This window comes from Lathamus discolor, chromosome 6, assembly GCF_037157495.1.
Source record: "Lathamus discolor isolate bLatDis1 chromosome 6, bLatDis1.hap1, whole genome shotgun sequence".
Taxonomy (NCBI): domain Eukaryota; kingdom Metazoa; phylum Chordata; class Aves; order Psittaciformes; family Psittacidae; genus Lathamus; species Lathamus discolor.
In genome coordinates this window covers 18,063,537-18,081,793 of record NC_088889.1, presented here as the reverse complement: position 1 = coordinate 18,081,793, position 18,257 = coordinate 18,063,537, and the positions used below count along the sequence as shown (strand labels likewise).

Sequence of the window (18,257 nt, the reverse complement as noted above, 5' to 3'; positions counted from 1 at the left end):
TCCCTTTTTCCTTGCTATTACTGAATTGCACCAGCTCTCAGCTAAGCTGCATTTCAAGCCAAATACCTCCACCTTCTCTTTAACAAAACTATTTATACAACCTTGATTTCTTTAGCTGCTCATTGCTCTCCTGCAGCACTTACTATCCCCAGCTGGGTTGCTCCCTGCATCTTAGCAGCACCTGTTAGTAAGTGGCCACCTGAGGCACAGGATAGTTTTTCTGACTCAGGCTAGAAGGGACAAGATCCCACAGTATTTCCCTGGGGCCTAGTGAAGGCATATACCTGGGATGGTGGAAAGCAGTGAATAAATGATGGAAGGCTGGCAGAAATACCTCTTGGCTTTGCCATAGCAGCCTTTCTCCCAAGCCCCTAGCCATGACACATAAAAGGGATGGAGAGACACTCAAACTGTCACCCAGTAAGAGGGGTGACCACACTGCTGGATGGCAACATCTCACCAGTATTTCTGCACTAGAACATGGCAAAGAGATGCATATAAATGTACCCAGTTTCACAGGCAAGTATTTAATGAGACTAGGAGGACTCCACAATCTCACTTTTGAAGCCCCACCATCCCATGTGTACTCCCCATCATCTATCTAGTGTTTTGTCTAAATACTGCAATAAGCATCGGATTTACCTGTTATGAACAGAAATTTAATCTGAGCCACACCATCCTCCAGTAGGTTGTGAAACAACAAGCACATGCATGGATCAGTAATAACTGCTCACCTCCAACCCCGTATCACTGAAAGGGAGCTCAATCTTTTCCCCTTCATGGAGGAGGACATCCTCAGATGCATGCATCATGTCCATCTTTCTTTCCATCTCAGAACCAAGAACTATACATGGAGCAACAGCCGACATGTCTTTTTGTTATGGTTTGGATTGGGGAGCATCAGATATAAAACGAAATATGGCCACTCTGTTCTTTGCAAAGAGTTGGTCAGCTCCTCCAGCAACTGTCGGAAACATTAAAAGGAAAAGCTTTTCTGCTTGCTAACTGCTAGTAGCTGGGTAGGCTAAATGAACACTGACACCATGACAGACTTCACTGAGTAACACTGGTAAATGCACAAATTTACATCTGTATTTAAACCTGAGTGCAAATTGAAACACTGCTATTACCAGGAAAAGAAAAAGCCCGAATATGATGATAATACCATAGACCTGGCAAATGGAAACAAGGGCAGATGGATTTTTCTATTTACTTGGCAAGTGGACATTATACTTTTTGACACTGGCTGTAAATCAAGTGAAAAAAATAATTGGATAAGTAGCAATTTTAAGCAAGACTGCTGCATCAAAGGACACATGCTGAGCAAGTGATGGATTTTGTTGCTAAGAAGATTGGAGGCTCTTAATGGATTGTTAAAATGCTATTACAAAAATGGTTTAGAGGTTCACCCTTTAGAGGGGGCATTACTTCCTACATACCAATTTGATCCTCAAGGGTGTGCATACATGTGTATGTAGTACTTTAATATGGTGGTGATTTACTGTGTGATTGTATGCTCACTAAAAAGCAATAAAAGCCTATTCAGTACCTTGTGTGACATGAGTTGGTACACTCAGCTGTCTTTAAAGTTATACTTTAAAATAAAATCCATACTATATATGGATGTGACTTCAAATAAATTAGTTTTATTTCAGTCTTGGAATGGGATCACACACCACAAAACTATGTCCAAACCTGATTTCTTGCCTTGCATGAAACCATGAGGCTTTCTACTGTTAACAGTCCACTTTCTCTTTCATCTTCCATCTCTACAGCCAAGTGCTCACAGGCCTTGCTAATGGGCCTTCCCGATGATCTTTTAGAACAGAAAAGATTACACGGATGTATAAAATTTAAAGATAAGAAACCTCTAGAAAAAAATGTGCATTTACCATTTGCATGATTGGGAGAAGCTCCCATTCAGTGCCAGGCATTTGGTTTTGGCTGCTAGCCCATATTCCCAAAGGGGTCGGTCACAAATGCCAGTTGCAAGACATCAGACTTCTTGTGGATGCAAGTTATTTTTGGTAGCACTTTAAAGTTCAAGAACAGTAATATATTTCTGAATCTATCTCCATGTTTGGTATTCTGCCTGTCGGCCTCTGCAGGGTGGTGAAATATGGAGTAGTCTAAACATACTGACATCTCCTCTGCCACCCCTTGAAATGGTCACAGTCAAGTAACAAAGGGGGAAAGCTGGTATCAGTCTGGTGGTATTGTCAGCAAAAGTGAATTTACTTCCCCATTAAACTCCCCAGACCTTGTCCTACTCAAAATTTACTTTTTTTCCCCCCAACACCAAGATTTGTTCCAGTTTGGGTTTTATTGTCACCCCCCTCGTAATCAGAAATCTCCCATCCTAAATGGAGATTCCCCCACTGGCTGCACTTCCAGTGAACTCAGGAGAGAACACTGGATTTTTTTAATATCTTATCAAATGTGTTAAAATTATCGTGGAGGTACGTAATCTGCATAGTTATGCAAATGACTCTGTCCTCGAGAGAGTTATTTTCAGACTTCATTCTTCCTGAGGAAGCAATGCTCATGTGGTAGTGTGGTCTATGCACCAGTCTGTGCCTGTCTTCCAAACCTCGTACTCTTCAATCGATCAGCTAGTTTCAACCCAGTTAAGCAGTCTGATAGGTATCAAAAAATGCCAAGCTTACAGATGTGTTTGGAAAATATAAGTGACCAGGTTCAAGAGTTTGGGAACCCCATTAGTGGCACACTGAGGGAAAGTCAGGGATGGGAATGCAAAACTCACTATCATCGGACAATTGCCAACAAAGTAGGTTTTGAGGGTTTTGTCTCACATGACTGTCTCTAAATCGTCCCCTTTAAAGAAGGATGATAATTTCAAATACTACAGAAAAAAGAAATTAAAAAATTAGATCCCACCTGTGCAGCAGAAGACATCTGAAAGCCAACACCTCGAAAAGAAAATCAGGAAAATATTCTAGCAGCACAAACATGTAATGTCAGTGACAACAAAAGTATACTTTTCTGTTTATTTTCCCTCTGTCCTCAAGGTGGAAGGTAAAGAAAACTAGTGCCATCTGCCAGAGCTAGTTCTAACTTTCCAAGACCACGTCATAGTCTCTGTGTTGTCAGTGAAGAGGAGTAATCTGCAACAGCAACCAGGAGGCTTTCCATTGGGCAAAATACATTACCCAGGGAAAGACCAGCAGAGATTACAGGAAGCAGGGATTGCTTTGCTTGCTTGGCAGAGCTTCATGTAACACTTCCTGATGGTAGACTTACTCCCTCTCCCAAGGTCTGCAGAAAAGGGTTATCAGCAGTTTGCAGAGCAAGGTTACAAAATAAAAAAGCAAAAATATCCCATCCATCTTCACAGCTGCTCTGGCTCTTTGTGGTTTCAGTCTCCCACGACACTGCTTCAGGAGGTCATCCTTTTTTAAAAAATACACATTTCAAACTTTATATTCAAATACCATTATTTTAATTAATACAGCAATTGTAGTTATGCTTGCTTTAAAGACCACAGAGTCAAAATTCACAGGAATTTGCGGTTCAGAAAATTCACAGGTACTGAACGTTATACAAGAAGGTATTATCACCAGCTGGGAACACTAAGTTGCACTGCAAAGGCCAAGCCTGAAATTTCAAAGAATGCTAGTCAAAATAAAAGGTATTTACCCAAAAATAGTTAATTCAATTAAATGGATAGAAGAAAATTCAAACTAAATGACAGAGTATTTGTTCCAGTTTTGTAATTTTTCTTCATCTCTAACTTGTTATTTTTCTAGTGTTTTAGACTTCCATGTGTTTGAAACTTACTATAGTGTTTCAAAACCTGCTTCATGGCAGATATCTAATACAACCCTAGCCAAAGTTAGGAAAGATCTAACAAATAACAGCATAGAATCATAGAATCACAGAATAGTTAGGGCTGGAAAGAACCTTAAAATCATCTAGTTCCAAAACCCCCTGCCACGGGCAGGGACACCTCACACTAAACCATCTCACCAAGGCTTCATCCAACCTGGCCTTGAACACCGCCAGGGATGGAGCATTCACAGCTTCCCTGGGCAACCCATTCCAGTGCCTGACCATCCTCACAGTAAAGAACTTCTTCCTCATATCCAATCTAAACTTCCCCTGTTTAATCCATTACCCCTTGTCCTATTGCTACAGTCCCTAATGAAGAGTGCCTCCCCAGCATCCTTATGAGCCCCCTTCAGATACTGGAAGGCTGTTACGAGGTCTCCAGGCTGAACAACCCCAACTTTCTCAGCCTGTCTTCATACGGGAGGTGCTCCAGTCCCCTGATCATCCTCGTGGCCCTCCTCTGGACTTGTTCCAAGAGTTCCATGTCCTTTTTATGTTGAGGACACCAGAACTGCACACAATACTCCAGGTGAGGTCTCACAAGAGCAGAGTAGAGGGGCAGGATCACCTCTTTCAACCTGCTGGGCACACTCCTTTTGATGCAGTGCAGGATATGGTTGATTTCTGGGCTGTGAGCGCACACTGAAGACAGCTCATGTTCATTTTCTCATCAACCAACACCCCCAAGTCCTTCTCCACAAGGCTGCTCTGAATCTCTTTTCTGCCCAATCTGTAGCTGTGCCTGGGATTGCCCTTACCCAGGTGTAGGACCTTGCACTTGGCATGGTTAAACTGCATAAGGTTGGCATCAGCCCACATTACGAGCATGTCAAGGTCCCTCTGGATGGCATCCTTTCCCTCCAGCATATCAACCAAACCACACAGCTTGTTGTCATTGGCAAACTTGCTGAGGGCGTACTCGATCCCACCATCCATGTCACCAACAAAGATGTTGAACAAGACCGGTCCCAACACCAATCCCTGAGGGACACCACTCGCTACTGGTCTCCAGCCGGACTTTGAGCCATTGACCACAACTCTTTGCATGCGGCCATCCAGCCAGTTCTTTATCCACTGAGTGGTCCACCTATCAAGCTGATGTCTCTCCAATTTAGAGACAAGGATGTCACGCAGGACAGTGTTAAACACTCTGCAAAAGTCCAGGCAGATGATGTCAACTGCTCTACCCCTGTCCATCCGTTCCGCAGCCGCATCACGGAAGGCCACCAAATTGGTCAGGCAGGATTTCCCCTTAGTGAAGCCATCTTCTCCTTCTGGGATGTATAAAAATGTTATAAATTAGTTCCAGTCCTTAATTTTTGATATTTTGCTAAATTGCAAGTTAATCTAAAATAAGACTTAAATCTTGCGTATTACTGTGCTGAGAACACAGCTTAACCCTGGTGTTACAAGAATACAGCAGGCCAAAACTGTGCTTCTGTAAGGCCTTTGACACAGACCCCCACAGCATCCTTCTTTCAAAATTGGAGAGATAAGGATTTGATGGGTGGACTGTTCTGTGGATAAGGAATTGGCTGGATGGTTGCGTCGAGAGGGTAGTGGTCAATGGCTTAATGTTCAGATGAAGACTGATAACAAGTGGTGTCCCTCAGCGGTCTGTACTGGGGCCAGTACTGTTTAATATCTTCATCAATGACATAGTGGGATTGAGTGCACCCTCAGCAAGTTTCCAGATGATACCAAGCTGACTGGTGGGTTTGAAAAGGAAATCCGTGCTGCCTGCACATAGAAAGGAGGATAATTGCTTTGTGAGACATTACAGAAAAGAGCATGGCTTCTTTTCCATGTCAGGTCAAAATGGATGGCAACGACTTCATTGACATCCTATTCATGCAAAGCATCCAGCAGCATGTGCAGGACATGGTATGTAACACTGGCTTCATTCTGAGATCTGTGTTATGAAAAATTATCTCCTATGTCCCTTCACTATGATACGAACTGTTAGCAGACTTGCAGTGAACTTTTGCTGCTATCTCAAAGCAAGCCACAGTGGCTCTTTTATCTCTTAAAGGACATTTAGGTCTACTAATTGCTTTTCAAAAGGCCAGTTTACTCCTGAACAAAATTGCTAATGGAAAAGAACAGAATCACATGCAACTTCCATAGGGATCATCTCACTAACGTTATCGCGTCATTAATTTTATTCATCAAATATAAACCACAAGCAATTTATGCACTTACACAACTTTGATTTTGTGTGAAGAGAAGCATTAATCTGCTTCCATCACCAACAACCTGTATATTCTGTGGATTTCTAAGCTGCCTTTTTCACTTTTATCATTTGCTTATAGTAGAGGAGCTGCTTTGTGTAAAAGCTTTCAGTTTTGAAGCTATTTCTGGAAGAACAAAAATGATTTAAAGGCATGAACGGGATCATCGGGCAAGACTAGCTTAAAAACTAACAAGTGAAGTTTGACCCAACAAAGTTGAAAACAGGGGTCACATAGTGGACCGTGCCTTAGGATGAAAACAAATGGTTCATGGATGTGGAATTGAAAATATCAAAATAGAATTGAAGCGAGGAAAGAAACAGAACAATTTAGGAAATCTTCCTAATGGTGGGGTCTGATAGCTCCAGAATCTCTTCCAACTGGCTTCTTGATAAATGGGGTTTGCAGGTGACAGGGACATGTTTTTCACGTTTCTCTGTTTTAAACACAAACCTCTGAAAATCACCTCCACTCCAAATGCCTTGATGAAAATCCTCACTAAAGGGTTGATTTCAGCTACTGTTAAAATCAATTTCATAGCAACTTCCCTTGCCTGACTTTCAGAAGTCATCACAGAACAAATCGCTATGTCCTGCCAACTGAGGAGAGCAAATCAGGAAAGCTGTGAATGTGTAAGCCAATTCCAGTGTCAAAAGTCAGTCCTCAGCTCCTCTCCACTGATACCATGCTGTGCCTTGGACCAACACATTGATTTCCACAGGGATGACACAAAGACAGTTGCTGTTAATTTATCTGGAGATCACTTCTGCAATTGTTCCAGTGTATACGACAATAAAAAATTTTGGAAGCACTGCAGCTGAAATGGAAGGATTGAAAGTCCCTAAGCTTGCTTTGCTAAGATGATGTAGAACACAATCAATACAGTTTTCCTGAAGTTGCAATTTTGAGCTGTTACACAAGTTATACAGAAATTTTGCAGCTCATGAATATTACACACATCTCTTCCTAAATAGCCAGCCTTTCATTGTTTTAATTTACTTTCAAGAACTTTATAGGGTTATAGGAAAATTCAGTTTGGAAGGGCCCTCAGGAAGTCTTTAGTATAATCTTCTCCTCAAGCCATGCTTAGCTGTGAGGTGAGACCAGGTTACTTAGGGCTTTGTCCCAGCCTGCAAGTTCTTAAAATCCTCCAAGGATGGATATGGCATAATATTTCTGGGCAACCCTGATGTCTGTCTGTTCCCTGCTCGTCTGTCATCAGATTGCTTGGGATTGCTTCTACCCAGCTGTAGGACCTTGCAGTTGAAATAGTATCTCTATGTTAGGCATCACTATCATTTAACCATGAGACACGGGGCATTAGTTAATCTGGTTTTTGGTTTTCCTGCACAAACTTGTTCAGGAGCAAGATGTGTCCTGAATGGCATCTGTTCCCTCTCACCCTGGTAAGTTTAGGAACAAGCTTCCTTTTCAGTAGAAAGACAAAGGGGAAACAACTGAGCCCATAGATTTTTCCCTTTGTAAGTGGTTGGCCATGGATACGGGGGAATTTACCACAAAGTCCTTGTTCAAGCCAGACACTTTTTCTTCCCCCGAGAGAGCACCTGTTGGCATATACAGCATTTATGTTCTCAGCAGGTTGTAGTGGGGATAACCCAAGGACTTTCCAGAAGTGAAAACAAAGCATAAATGTGTTGTGGGAGTTGCTTACTACACCAGTAGCATTGGGCATTTGTCCTAGTAACAGCTAAGGACGGGGGCTGGTATGGCAAAAACTGACTAGTTACAGCACAGCTTGGGGAGAGAAAAAAAAAAAAAAGCATAATGTTTCATTAATGACATGCAACATAAAACACACTCATTATCTTGCTTCTTACTACTGATGCCATAGTTACATGTTCTACAAGCTCATAATCAAGTCTAGAGTTTCAGAGGTACAAAACTTGGCCACAAGAGCTTCCCAGCCCCTATTTTTGTAGACAGGCCATTAACTTGGTAACAAGTTAAAACAGTTTTCCAATTTGACCATGTTTTGGCAAAATGCATGAGTATCATAAGCTCTTTTGTTCTGTATATCCTAAAATCACGTATAAAAGTCTATTTTTTAAAATTCTTATAATAAGCTCTTGTCAGCCATTACTCTGTAATTTGGTTAGCCCTCCTTAGAGGGCAGGAGGTGTAAAATCAATCAGGATTCTTCACAGCACCTGTAGCGAAAATTCCTGCCATTTCTATGAACTCCCTAAGCCTTTGCTTCATTGTGTCTTTTAGAAATCATTATATACTTTGCAAAGGCAAAAACCTGAAATACGCAGAGCTTACATCTAGGCAGAATGGAGATGAACAAGGAAGAAACGTGCTCTCTGCATCAGTGCAAAGGCCATACAGTTCAGACTGTTGTTGTTACGCTCTGCTTTTATTTTTAATTGTTTAAATCTTTTGTTAGATTATTCATATCCTTTAAACTGCCTTTTTACCCTACAATATTATAAATTGACATAGTACTTACATGTAAATGGTGAACTGCACATTGTGCCTTTGGCAGGAATCATACTTAGTAATTTTTCCTCAATAAATGAGTGATGAAACACTGCTGTTACTAAATAACATAAAAATGCAGTTTATTACCAGCCTTACTGCCTGCAATTATTCCTGTTAGTAGTGTAATAGTAATTCACAGACCTGTGCTGCCAGTTACAGGTCAGATCACTGGCCCACTAACAACCAAATATACAAGAAACTCCACAGATACAAATTATGACTTCATGCTTTGATCTAAGGTAAACTTGAACACACAGTTCAGACATAAGAGACAGTTTTGAGGGTAGAAGCAGTTCAGATAGATCCAGACCCCAAAATCAATGCACAGAAGGGAACATCAGAGATCCAAATACTGAACATTTTCATTTGAACGTTTTATACTGGACGGTACTAACACTGTAACTTTACCTTTCAAATGTTTAACCTTTTCTCATATACGACTTTGTTTCTGTGCTTCTGCCTATGTGCATGCATAAATGTAGGAGGCTAGATGTGGGGATTCACACATCCTCATTTCCCTGATCTAGGGTACATAACTGCAGGAAATGCAGCCATTGCTTTGGCCCTTACACTCCTATGCAAACATTCTGGGAGACCTGCAGATGTTAGATGACAACTTCCATTAGACTGGTATGACATTTGGTTACTTCACATATCTACTTCTTTCAAAACTCTGGGCCTTGCAACTAAGATGAGCAAAGAGTCATCTCAATGGTGAAGGGAAGGGCTGAGGTTAGTGCTCCATTCAATGACTGCACTGGTTGCAGGGCAGCTCCACTGGAAAACATCACAAACTTTCAAATCATGTGTGTGCTTACCTTTAGCCTCCCTTATGACTTTTGAAGACAAACAGATGCATATTACTTGGAAAGTAAACTGAAAAGAAGTCCTACTAGAGGTCCTAACATAAAGGCCATTATTTTTCCTTCTCTCTTATGCTTGCAGCTCAGCACGTCTGCAGGTCTTGGACTTCACCTTTACCAGCACCTTCCCCATCTGCTCTTGATTACAACTCCCCTTTCAGATTTCAGCTTGAGTAAAATGGTAAATAGCCATTCCTTTCATTCTTCCTTTTGCACAGAGGCATGACCATGTTGCACAGCTCTCAAACAACTTCAAAGTCAGACAGTGATTTCAAGCTGTAACTCATGACAATTTGTACATTCAGCATGTGTAGTCTCTCGGCTCCCATTTTGATTTAACATTTGGTTCTTGTTGATCCATTCAGTTAATCTTGTTGCTGTGAAATACAGTAGCCTTTCTCTCTGCAGATCCTGCCATCTGGAACACTATTCTACCTACGTTTCAGCAAATGACTTGCTTTTAAAAATCTGGAAGCATATCTTGTCTCTCCTTGCTCAAAACTAAATTCCTTTTGTTATCACTAAGAAAGTGATACCACTGCATGTAGGGCTGGCTTGTCCCTCACTCTCAAGTGTACTACTAAGCTGCTATCATAAAGCGCCCTATTGAAAACAAGACACACAAAGCAAAACCCAGATCTTTGAGATCAGGTTCAATTTTCTTTCCTTTTCTCCTCTTTTTCCTTTTTTTTTTTTTTTTAAAAAGACCATATGACAAAATCCCGAGGCATCTGGGAATACAGTCTGCATGAAAGCTTTTACACAAAATAAAGCTGTCTTAATCTCTTAACTGGCCAGTTTTGTGTGTTCTTGGAATTACTTGTGATGAAGCAAACGGCCTCCAAATAAACAGCAGAAGTCAGTTATTTGTGTCATCTACTTTGAAAACATTTGCTTGAAATAGAACAATTAGTAATTTGTCAAACAAATGGTGACAGCTCATAACTGCTGCTGATATACTTCCTGGCATTACTTTCATATTTTAGAATAAAAAATAGACAGTAATGTACATATATTTCAAAACTTTGTGCATTACTAAATATTTCTTTCAAGATTCAATATACTATCAGAATTTTAACTGAAAGCCCTCACTTTTTAAACATCATTATTCTGTAAACATGGCATTACAATAATTCAGAATATAGCTCTAGCCCGAGCTGTTGGGTAGATAACAACATAACCTTAGGATGGCTATGGAAGATATCAGTGAAGGTCTACGGTCAATGCTCTGTGCATTAAGGCAAAGATTTTAACTCAGAGTGATAAACTGAAGAGCTAATTTCAAAGAGAGCATCCACTATTCTGCTGAGTTAGGAATTGAGAGCTGTGAAAGATATTTGATACAGCTATGACTAGCTGTCAAAGGGAAACAACAGCAGCTTTAAGCAAGTGCTGGAAAGGTGCAGGGTACTAAGCCCTTCTCCCAACTCCCAGAAAAAAACAGTTTTATCATACACTGCTCTTCAGCTGATCTGGCCTTCAACCAGGGTATGCCTACAAATCATTGCCATGGAGATAGGTCCATGTGTGACTTACCACATTGCGCAACTCCAGTGAGCCAAAATGAAGCAACAAAGAGAATGAGAGATGGCATCAGCTCCTGCCACAGGTGCTGAGGTGCATAGTGCAGCCAGCAGTCGGGTTTATTCTGGAGAGCTGCTCCATCCTGGCCTTGCTTGGTGACCTTGTCAAGGGAGATCCCCAGGACAGTGAGAAGAGCGTGCAGCAAGCTCACTGCCCTGGACTTCAAAAGAGCAGACTTTGGCCTCTTCAGGAGCCTGCTTAGTAAGGTTCCATGGGATATAGCCCTGGAGGGCAGGGGGGCCCAAGACTCTTGGTTGATATTCAAGGATCACCTGCTACAAGCTCAGGAGTGCTGCATCCCAACTAGAAGGAAGTGCAGCAGGAGGGCCAGGAGACCTCCTTGGATGAATAAGGAGCTGCTGAGGAAACTTAGAGGGGAAAAAAGAGGCTTATAAAAGGTGGAAGCAAGGACAGGCGGCCTGGGTAGAGTACAGGGATGTTGTCCGGGAAGCTAGGGACCAGGTTAGGAAGGCTAAGGCACTGTTAGAATTAAACCTAGCCAGGGATGTTAAGGATAATAGAAAGGGATTCTACAGGTACGTAGCAAACAAAAAACAGACTAGGGACAAAATAGGCCCCCTGAGGAAGCTTTCGGGAGAACTGGCTACACAGGATTTGGAGAAGGCTGAGGTTCTGAATGACTTCTTTGCCTCAGTCTTCACTGGCAAAGGCTCTGACTGCACCACCCAGTTCATAGAAGGCAGACGCAGGGACTGTGAGAATGAAGACCTTGGGCCCACTGTAGGAGAGGATCTGGTTCGAGACCATCTTAAAAATCTGAACGCACACAAGTCCGTGGGACCTGATGGAATCCATCCGCGGGTCCTGAAGGAGCTGGCGAATGAAGTTGCTAAGCCACTGGCCATCATATTTGAAAAATCATGGCAGTCAGGTGAAGTTCCCGACGACTGGAAAAAGGGAAATATAACCCCCATTTTCAAGGGGAAAATGGAAGACCCAGGGAATTACAGAGCAGTCAGTCTCACCTCTGTGCCTGGTAAAATCTTGGAGCACATTCTCCTGGACAACATGCTAAGGCACATGAAAAACAACAAGGTGCTTGGTGACAGCCAGCATGGCTTCACTAAGGGGAAATCCTGCCTGACCAATTTGGTGGCCTTCTATGATGGGGCTACAGAATTGATGGACAAGGGTAAAGCAGTTGATGTCATCTACCTGGACTTGTGCAAAGCATTTGACACTGTCCCACACAACATCCTTCTCTCTAAATTGGAGAGATATCAATTTGATGGATGGACCACTCAGTGGATAAAGAACTGGCTGGATGGCCGCGCACAAAGAGTTGTGGTCAATGGCTCAATGTCCGGCTGGAGACTGGTAACGAGTGGTGTCCCTCAGGGATTGGTGTTGGGACCAGTCTTGTTTAACATCTTCATTGCTGACATGGACAGTGGGATTGAGTGCGCCCTCAGCAAGTTTGCCGATGACACCAAGCAGTGTGGTCCGGTTGATATGCTGGAGGGAAGGGATGCCATTCAGAGAGACCTTGACATGATTGTGAGGTGGGCTGATGCCAACCTTATGAAGTTCAACCGTGACAAGTGCAAGGTCCTGCACCTGGGTTGGAGCAATCCCAGGCACAGCTACAGACTGGGCAAAGAAGAGATTCAGAGCAGCCCTGCAGAGAAGGACTTGGGGGTGCTGGTCGATGAGAAAATGAACATGAGCCGGCAGTGTGTGCTCGCAGCCCAGAACCGTATCCTGGGCTGCATCAAAATGAGCGTGACCAGCAGGTGGAAGGAGGTGATCCTGCCCCTCATGCTTGGCATGTTTTGGTTTTTTTTTTTCCTTAGAAATTAACCTGAAAACTAGATTTAGAATCACAGATTCACAGAATCATAGAATAGTTAGGGTTGGAAAGGACCTTAAGATCATCCAAGTTCCCTGGGCAACACATTCCAGTGCCTCATCACCCTAACAGGAAAGAACTTCTTCCTCATATCCAATCTAAACTTCCCCTGTTTAAGTTTTAACCTGTTACCCCTTGTCCTATCACTACAGTCCCTGATGAAGAGTCCATCTCCACCATCCCTATAGGCCCCCTTCAGGTACCGGAAGGCTGCTATGAGGTCCCCACGCAGCCTTCTCTTCTCTAGACAGAACAGCCCCAACTTTCTCAGCCTGTCTTCATATGGGAGGTGCTCCAGTCCCCTGATCATCCTCGTGGCCCTCCTCTGGACTTGTTCCAGCAGTTCCATGTCCTTTTTATGTTGAGGACACCAGAACTGCACACCATACTCCAGGTGAGGTCTCACAAGAGCAGAGTAGAGGGGCAGGATCACCTCCTTCGACCTGCTGGTCACACTCATTTTGATGCAGCCCCGGATACGATTTCAGGTCCTTTTTACACAGTACCTTTTACATTACCATTTATAGATAAAATGTTGCCATTGGCTGAGAGTCAGAAACTATTAATTTAATCGCTTGTAAGTACTACCTGGCCCGCTACATGGCTGCTCTGCCTAAGAAAGGAAATCCCAGCTCCTCAACTCCATCTCTACACTGAAAGTGGTAGTCCTCAATCAGATGTGAAATGGGCAAAGAAATTAATTAATGTCACGCGAACAGCACAGAACAAGGGAAATGAATTAAGATGATGAGTATTTCCTGCTCTCAAGGCAGCAAATTGCAGATTGGCTGAATACAGATAAAGAGACAACACATTCTAAAAGATGGCTGATTGGTTATTCTGACTGCCAGAAAGCTGTTCAGGATGCACCAAGGGAAAACTTCTGCAGCCAAAAAAAAAAAAAAAAAAAAATCTGATGCTGAGAAGAAGAAAAGAAAGAAATCACTCCTCCCCATAAGCTTACAATTACATTGAATCCAATGAAAACTAACTTAAATGAGTCAGTTGCATGTATTTCTTGATGAAAAAGATGCTGTTTGGCGACTTAGGAATTACTTGAAAATGTATATTTTAATACACCTTGGATGGACTTTCTGGTATCCTCGCCTATGCTTCTTCCCAAAGATCAGGATAATATAGCTTGAGTTTTGTTCATGTTGCATATAAAAGATTATTTCAATACCTCACTGAAAAGACACTGAAGCCTTCCTGTTAGGAATACATCTAAAGGGGAAATTTATTTTAGCCAGAGGTAATGTTTTAAGCCATACCTAGAAATTCTGTATTTAAACTTTGCATCCACTCCTACTAAAGCCTTTAAAAACACCACAAAGGTCTCCTTTAAGCCTTGTCAATTTTAGGCTTCTCTGTAAAAAGAGATGTGGAAATATTTATGCAATCACATAACTTTAGGACACCAACATACCTTACGCAGGGCACTTCCATTGCACAAGCATACTCTTGGCAATTTCAGCTGTGACATTACACTTGGCAATTAATTGGAGCTGGCCAGAGGGATCCCAAGCACTGCCAACCACTTGGGCTAAGTGCAGCATGATGGTGCCCAGATCCATTGTGACTTTGGGCAGAACAGTGAACTCAGCATTGCAGCAATCCAATTCTGACAAATGATGTGTTCAAAGCATATAAACTTTGCTGACAATAATGAATGTATTTATAATGCACCCTTCCTCCAGGAATCACAAAGCACTTTACGAATATCAATGCATTCTCTGTAACATACTTCTTGTTTAGCAGTCCCAGGATTTATGTCCCAGTACAACTGGCAAACAAAATTTCACTTGAATGAGAGGTACTTTGGTGGCATCATCACTTGCTGGTTTAACATAACTACTCTGTTTTCCTTCAAACTAACATTTAGACACATTCCCTGTGCTTTTTGAAAGAATAAAACAGCTGAAGTCTCATCTCTGCTTAAAGGCTGTTGGCTAGCTTGAATGAAAAGGCTAGAATTCATAAGGCTGGGAACAAGAGTTATCTCACAGTAACATCTGGGAATACATGAATACTCTGGATTTCTTCCTGTTCTTTCAGGGGTAAAATTCAACTGAAGCTGAAAGCCTATAAATCCAAGTAGAATAACTGGACTATACTGCCAAAGATATTTATTCTCTTAAGGCCACCTAAGCTTAAAAGCTAAAGGGACATCTGCAGCATGATTTACTGGAATCACAGTTCATTTCAGCAGAGTGATCAAGACTCCAGAAGTATTTTTGACACTAAGTTGCTTGCTATTGCCCATATTTATACCTGGAAGATACCATTTGCCCTCAATTATTTTTCTCCATGCCCAAAGACTGTCTGATCTAGACAAAGTGATTTTTTTCCATCATCTCATTGACTGGTGTGTTTTCTAGCCAGCCAACTATAAACACAAAAGCTAGCATCTTCTTTACGACCAACACTTGATGACCTTGAAAAAGCCTGCAACAGCAGCCTGTGGGATGTCTGAGGAGATCAAAGAAACAATTCAAGTTTGTATTCATTCGAGTGCTATCCTATGTCTAGCACTGTCTGGAGTGATGCTACAAGAACTGCATATTACTATTATGCTCAGCAAGAACAGTAACAGAGCTGCAGAGGCCAGTAAACAAAAAGCACTGTGCTGTGCTGAGGGCTCTATCACTGCCAGCATATTGCCAGAAATCCCCAGAGAACAAAAATGATACTGTATTCATCTAGACAAGTTTCTATCCACAACCTCAGATGATGTAAAAGTATTATGCCAACATATATTTGAAATAGATTGTGCAGGTTGTGTAGGTACCATTTCACCTATCAATCAAAATAAATTGCTTAAAGGGTGATAGTACATGGAGTGCTGTTATGCAGCTGCTTAACATGACATTTGGAGAACAATTTAACTCATTTAAAGTGCCAGGAGATTTTAGGAAATTAACATGAAACTGAAGAAAAGCCCATCTGTAGATTTAAAACTTCCTTATTTACAAAGCTTCTTTAATGAGAGCTGGTATCACAGACCTCAGCTTTATGTTTCAGGCAGGAGATTCTGCCTTTTGCAGCTGTGGCCCAGACAGGCTAACCTGTCTGGAGAGATGAGGAAGTAGAAGCAATGCTCATTGATACACCTCAAGACTCACTGCATTATTGGTTAGCGATAATGAATATCTAGCATTGATATTGCTCAGAGGATTTTTAAGTATTTGTCTAGTCCTATCTCCTCACACAGCACAGCAGATAAGCACCAAGGTGAACAGCAAGAAGCTGGGAGGACCTCTGGGATGTGACTTAATTACATGCATTCTTCAGTGGAAAATAACTAAAATCTATGATGGGATAAGGAATTCCAGCCAGAAGTGTCCATTCACTAGTGCAGGGACAGAGAGTTTGCACTTTGCTTAGCGCAACCCATTTTGTACCAGTCAAGCAGTGCTTCAAAATCATAGCTGGGAAGATTCCCAGATTGTACATTTGATCCTTTATTTTACACCTCTGAGAATGAGGGTGGCCACAGAAACTATGAGGAGGATTAAAGGACTAGTTTCCTTCTCCATCTCTGATGTTGGTAGAAGAGGGTGACTCATGCACATCTTTTCTTAACCACTGAGCTACATCCCACCTCCCCCATTTTTCTTCTCCCACGTCCCCAAGCCTCCCCTCCCTAACCTGTCTGCTACAGCTAGGCAAATAAAAGACCAGCCTTTCCTGTGATAGATGTGTACTGTTGTCAGTACACAGCAGTAAAATAAGCTGCAGTTTCCATTTTCCATGATGGATCCTATAACTCTGTGTTAGGTAGTTACACAATTCAGTTCACCCAATTAAAACAGAAGGTGAATCAATGATGCCGTTAACACAACTGAAACATGGCCAAGATGCTGAAATGAGCATTCTTACTGTCACACTGAGGGAAGTGTGTGTCATTTCTCACGTTCAGGACACAGACGGATGCATTTGCAATGACTCTGGTTAATTTGCCAGCGCCTTTTCTTATCACTGAAGACACAGAGGCTGCTCAAAGGGGAAATTCAAAACAATGAAAGTTAATCTCTTCCTCTGAATTGCCCTTTCTTGGAACCTTATGTGTTTCTTCTGATGGGCAAAGTAATATCCATCACCCAGGTTTCAAGGTATCCCTTGTACATATGCCTTGGAGATGGGCAAAGTAATATCCATCACCCAGGTTTCAAGGTATCCCTTGTACATATGCCTTGGAGAAAGACTATGCATTTGTGATTTTCTAGCATCAAGTGGAGCTTGTTTTGCCATATTCCAGGCCTCTCCAAATACTAAAAGCCTATTTTAACTCTTTATACTTTGAAAACTACTCATGCTCAATTTTCCAAAACAGTCTGCAGACTCACTGGACATATTTTGGAGTAAGAACATAAACAATAACAAAAATCACTACTTCAGCCAAAAAACCCCAAGGGTTATAAAATAAACAAACTGTGCATAAGACAGAATGAGATATTCACTGTCAAACTCAATTGGCAAAAGTGCTTATGATCTCGTAGTTGTTATAGGTGAAATAGGTGTTTAGATGGTGAGTTTCTGGGGTCTTCAGGAGCAGAACATACATTCTCTATCCCCCTAACTTCTTCCTAGTGAAACAAAACCAGTAATTCAGTTCTCAACAAAGATAAACAATGTGGTGTGTCCCATCCAGCAAAGGGTAGTTTAATGCTTCAAAATACTTTAGGAAAGTACTTGTAGATGCTCTGATGTCTCTAGAAACAAGCACCCCGATACAAGTATTCCATTTTCTAATGAGCTAAACACACAGCTAGATGTGCAGAATCTCCAAGCAAGATTATCCTGATGTATTTAAAATATGCCCATATACAGATATGTCAGCAAATCTGGACTCCTTAGCCTCCTCATTTTCAGCATCATGTCAACTTTAAACGATTCTGGCTGAGCGAGATGGCAGGTTGCTGAAAACTCTGTCAGCAACTGGCAAGCTGACTCCATTAAGGTATTTAATATTACTAACATTGGCTCAACAGGACTTAAAAATGCCTCCCCTGTGAAATCAAATTCATAAGGTTCTCCCTCACACTGCCCACAGTGTGAAGAGATCACAGATTTCGATCCACACAAGCACAGGGCTCAAGTGCTCCCCTGATCATGGGCCATTTTATATTCAGGATTCAATCAAAAATAAAACTGCAAAAGGAAAAATGACTGAAACTACAGAGGATATAATTTGGACCATTAGTCAAAAATCTGCAGACGTCCATACAGAACACAAGGTGATTCACACACCAGGTATGTACTTATAGCAAAGCTGTGGGTGGAGAGGATGGGAAAGGGGGTTCCAGGTTTTAATGAAGGGTCTTTGATGAACTATGACAATGTCAGACTTACCTTCAT

At 41.9% G+C, this 18,257-nt stretch overlaps 1 protein-coding gene across 5 annotated transcripts in view; it reads right to left on the bottom strand.

The window, feature by feature from the left end:
* The window catches only part of RGS6 (regulator of G protein signaling 6), a 276,150-nt gene that overhangs the window by 159,961 nt on the left and 97,932 nt on the right, over window positions 1-18,257 (bottom strand). The gene's annotated exons all lie outside the window — the stretch shown is intronic.